At 51.7% G+C, this 5,215-nt stretch overlaps 1 pseudogene; it reads left to right on the plus strand.

Moving 5' to 3' along the window:
- The first annotated feature begins 891 nt into the window (after window positions 1–891).
- Window positions 892–2,626, plus strand: LOC119367534 (annotated as a pseudogene).
- The last annotated feature ends 2,589 nt before the right edge of the window (window positions 2,627–5,215 follow it).

Here is a 5,215-nt window from a genome sequence, read left to right on the forward strand (position 1 = left end):
TAAAATTTTCCGATGTATTAGACAAAGAAGGCCCACAACTCATAAAGGCGAAATGGGCCCAGGCCTGCGCATTTAACGTTCCATGCCTGTTCTCGAAGGCAAGGCCCGCATGCTGGCACGACACGTCACACTTATAAACAGGCCTCCATGTGCCGTGTCATGCGAGTCCCATTTATGGCCGGGCCGTTGGCTACTGGAAAGCCGACCAAAAACCCTCTTTCCCCCCTCTGCTCTGCGCCGGATACTCGGCTTCGAAAAATACACGACTAGCACACACGACAACGACTGAGTCTGTGAAGCGCGCCGTGTATCCAGTTCAGAGAGGGGGAAAGAGGGTTTTTGGCCGGCTTTCAACTCGAGATCCAGTGACCAACCCATCATAATTGGCGGCGGTGACCGAGTGAGAGAAGCGCGATGCCGCTTGCCGGCGCCGTCCCTCCGCCGCAATTCTTCTCCTTGTCGTCCTCTCAGCCAAGGGACGGCCGTTCAAGGGCATCGTGCCTAATAGCGGGAGAGTGGACTTGGTCGGCAACAACGTCACGGCGACGGCCGACGTGGCAGCGATATGCTACCAGAGGAGCGCCATCGACGAAGAAGCCAAGGCCAAGCAAGACGGTCATCGATGTGGCCCCGCTCGACACACAGCAAGTGAAATAATCACAAAATCTTATGTCTGCTTCAATCAACTTAACACGAGGCGCTAAATATAATTGATCAAAGTGAAATCCACTGCAACTCTATTTTGGCCACAAGTTCACGGGTGCAAACATACCAGGACGTGTGAAATTTCGCCGCGCGCGAAGTTTCGTGGAAAGTCCCACGAAGAAAAACCCCATCGGTGTACAATTTCCTCAATCAGAGACACAAATCCTATGTGGCACGCGCATTCACTCATCGAGTGTCGAAAGAGAATTGGAATCGAGGTAGTTGCGATAGGCTAGGCACTGGGTCTGGAGTTGAAGTCGAGCCGCCGGCCAAAAAACCCTCTTTTCCCCCCTGCTCATCAGTGTTCTCACTTCTCAGGGCCGGAGAAGCACAATGGCGCCGCTCGCCGGAGCCGCCGTGGCCTCCTGCATGATCCTGCTCCTCCTGCTCGTCCCCTGCACCCAGGGACAGGGGCAACCACCCGAGGCGTCGGAGGAAGCTTGGGCCGAGGGGCAACCACCGGAGGCGTCGGAAGACGCTCTGACGACGCTCTTATCCGAGGGCGGGTGCGGCGCCTTCGCCGCCCTCGTCGCCGCGACGGCCGGAGTGGGCGACGCGTTCCGCGAGCAGATCGCCGGCGACCTGGGGCTCACGCTCCTCTGCCCTGATGACGATGCGGTGCGGGCGTTCATCCCGAGGTTCCATAGCCTCACCGTCGAGGAGCAGGTCGCGGCCCTCCTGTACCACGGCCTGACGATGGCCTACTCCGAGGAGCAGCTCAGCTGGGTCCACTGGAAGGTGTCGACGCTTGATGGGGAGCAGATGCTCACCGTCCGTCACCACAGAGGCAGGGTGATACTTTCTTCGTGGCCGCCGTCGTCACGAAACGAGGCCCGGATCACCAAGACTGTCGTCGGCGACGACCATCTCGCCGTGTACCTCATCGACGCCGTGCTGATTCCGGCAGATCCCAAGCCTCAAATGTCGTTCTGGGGCGTTTTGGCAGTTATCGTCGTCCTTCTAGTACTTCTTGTCGTCGGGATCGCGGCGATGTGAGTTTTCTTTCCTCACGCCTAATTCCGCTACGATCAAATGGAAGCACATGCAAAACGCAGCACGTACGCCTGTCCATAGCTTCAGTTCATGCGATTTGTTGGTGTACTAGCTCGCTCTTGTTCCGTCCCACAGAGTTTTGAGCGCCTTCGATCGAGCTGGTGCTAGAGGATTCTATCTATGTATAAATCGTATAGTACATTTAGTCGACAGTAATTTAGATTTGGCTTTCTGTACACACATCAATTTAATGAACATTATAGACGTAAAAAATGCTTTTATATTACTAGGACGGAGTGAGTAGTTTTAATTAACTCACTATTATGCTCTCTGAACCAAACGGGTAAATTTTAAACCCCACTGTTAGTTCATTTCAGAGGGGTGTACTGAAGCAATGCTTGTACGGCTGCTTGAATTGCTCCAGCTTTTCCAAATCTCACTCTAATTATGTACGCTAACTGTATCTGTTATTTTTATCTTGCGGGCGGCTAACTCTGTATCTATGCTCATTTAACCTGCAGAGTCCTGCTGTGTCATGCACTTGTATATCTTTGTTCTCTTCTGCCCCGGCTGGGAAGATGGTGTAAGGGTCGTGTTGCTGCCTACGCTTCGGCCGCCCGTGTCACTCCACATGCGCAAGGGCAACAAGAACACTAGTCTGTGGCCGCTTCGGAGTGCCTCGACTCCCTGGGTCGTTCCCTCGTGCTTATTTCCGTTCGTGGTGACAGATTTCACGGTTGTTTTCTCCGTCTTCGATGTATATAGCGGTGTTCAGCAGGGTGGTGGCATGGTCAGTTAATGAAACTGCAGGATCTAGATCGTGTTATTTTTCTATGCATATAGTAAACTTATATATATCTTTTGCCGGGAACACTTTCTATGTATTTAGTGTTTACTTACTTATGGATCTAGGCTTCGTTTGATGTAACGAAATGCTGGTGACCATGAGTTCGATATGTAGTGGAGTAGGAGTAGCATTGGAACTTCTATTGCAAGCATCCGTCCATGGGGTTGCATTAGATGAGGGAGGAGTTCCATTTTATTATGCACCATAGTTACTTTCAACAGCTTTCAGAAAAACATATATATCATTCAAATGACATGATGCGAACCGACTTGGTGACAAATGACAAAGGAGAAGTGGTGTTGGCATGTTAGCATTGACAACATAATTTCACACACGTTTCTCAGGTTGTTCCTCCTCCCCCGTCGCTTCAGCAACCCCGTCCGTCCTCTGCCTCCCATAGCAACCCATCGGCGCTCACCTGCTTCGCTTGCCACAGGCCGGGGCACTTCCAGTCTCGCTGCACCAATCCCCCTTTCTGCTTGATTTGTCGCTCTGATGGTCACCTCACGATCAACTGCATGGCTAGGCAGAAACCTCCCGCGGTCCTCCAGTTCGGCTCGGGCCTCCCTGGTTGCGCCTTCTTCGCCTTCGATGGTGACCTTCCTGTTCGGGAGGTGGCACCTGCGCTGTCTAATGCGGCGATTGTTTCGGTCAAAGACCAGAAGATTTCGCCCCAAACTCTTCTGGAAGGGCTTCGCATTTGGGATGAGGCTGGATGGGACTGGCAAGTTGTTCAGATGTCTGATTTTGATTTCTCCGTGGTGTTTCCCTCCAAAGAATGTTTGCGGATGATTGCCTCATGCACCAGCTTCACCTTGCCTCTCAATCAATTGGTGGTTTCTGTCAAAGCGGCTTCTTACAATGGTACGGCAATTGGTCCTCTTTCTCAAGTTTGGGTTTTGATCGATGATTTGCCTGCTGGTCTCCGCTCGCCTGCTTTTCTCATGTCCTTTGGGGTTTTGATTGGGAAACCCATTGAGGTGGATGAGGCTCTCTGAACAAGGTTGGTCCTGCTAGGATGAAGGTTTGGTGTGTGGATCCTGAATGGGTGTGTGGCTCGGTTGATGTTTGCCCCTCTCCCAATGGTATTAGGCTTCGGGTGCGGGTGGAGGGGGCGGCGGCTTTCCAAGCCCCACCTCCCCCTCCTCCTCCTGCTAATCCTTCGGACAAGCATGATAAGGAAGGGGATGGATCTTTGGGTGGCCCTAATCAGAGTTTTGAGTCTAACCTTCGCTTCACTCAATCTGAATGGGATGGTCTGGCAGATTCTGAACGTGAGTTGTTTCAATCTCAAGCTCCTTTTGGTGTTGCTCCACGTGATGACCCGGTGATCCCGCCTGCTGCTCAGACTGTTTCGACTGTTGATGCTGATTTGCCAAAGTTCCCGCCTTGCTCTGCTACCGCCGTTTCTGGTGCCTTCTCCAATCTTCCTGTCCGGCCGCTCTCCCCCACTCGTTGGGGAATTGAAGATCTCCCTGTCTCCCCAGCTCGCGATATGGTGGAATCCCAGCCCCTCCCGAAGAAGAAATCCTCAGTGCGCAAGTTCTCGGCTAAAAGCCGGAACTCGTCGGGCTCAAAGCAATCCATGACGGGGATTTGTCGGCGTCTTGATCAAGATTTGGGTTCTATGTCCCGCTCCGGTCCCCATGTTGGTTCTCCTGCTGCGCGGTCGCCTGCTATTCGATCTCCGGTGTCCACGGCCCGCAAAGGAAGGCGGGTGGCGAATTCTGGTGGCTCTATCCTGGAAAGGGCGGAGAAGCGGGCTGCGGTGAAGGATCTCCCTCCCCCAGGTACTTCCCCAGCCTCCTCTGTTGCTGCTTCTCCGGTTCGGTTGGTCTTACCTTCTCTTTCTGATGATCATCTTTTAAATATTATGTCGGATGTGGGTGTGGTGGTTGATTCTTCTGTTGGTTCTCCTAGTTCGCTTCTTGCTATTATTCGGGCTAATGAGCTGGCTCAGGCAGCCATTGCTAAAGCCAAAGAGGCTGTTGCTTCTCGGGTCGAGGACTCTAGTTGTGATGCGGGGGTGGCTTCGGGTGCTAGTAGTGGCCAACCCCTTTCCTGCCTATCCAAGAAGGGCACTAATAAGCGAGCTAAACCCTGCATGGCCCCCTGCAGGTCGAGCCTCCGTATCAAGAATCTTTCTTATAAATGAGGGCGTTATTCTGGAATATTAGGGGGTTCGGTGCTAGGGGGCGCCATGACCAACTTAAAGATTTGGTTCGTTCTAATTCTATTGATTTCGTGGGGCTGGTTGAAACTTTCAAGGATTCCTTCTCCCCTAATGATTTCTCTTCTATTGTGGGCATGGACAAATTTAATTGGCAATTTTTACCTGCTTCGGGCCACTCTGGTGGGATCTTGATTGGTTCTAATAAAGATATTTTTGATTTTGTTGCTTTTGACCATGGTTTTTTTTGGGCCAGTATTTTTCTATCTCATAAAACTATGAATACCCTCTGTGAGTTTATCGTTGTTTATGGGCCTGCGGATCACTCTCTGTCGACCCTATTCCTTAATGAATTCTCGATAAAGATTGACTCTTGTAATTTACCGATGGTTATCGGGGGTGACTTTAATCTACTGCGGTGCCCTAATGACAAGAATAATGACAATTTCTCTTGGCCTTTAGCTAATGCCTTTAACGACTTCATTAGTGCTAACGCCATC

Source organism: Triticum dicoccoides, chromosome 2B (assembly GCF_002162155.2).
Source record: "Triticum dicoccoides isolate Atlit2015 ecotype Zavitan chromosome 2B, WEW_v2.0, whole genome shotgun sequence".
NCBI classification, from domain to species: domain Eukaryota; kingdom Viridiplantae; phylum Streptophyta; class Magnoliopsida; order Poales; family Poaceae; genus Triticum; species Triticum dicoccoides.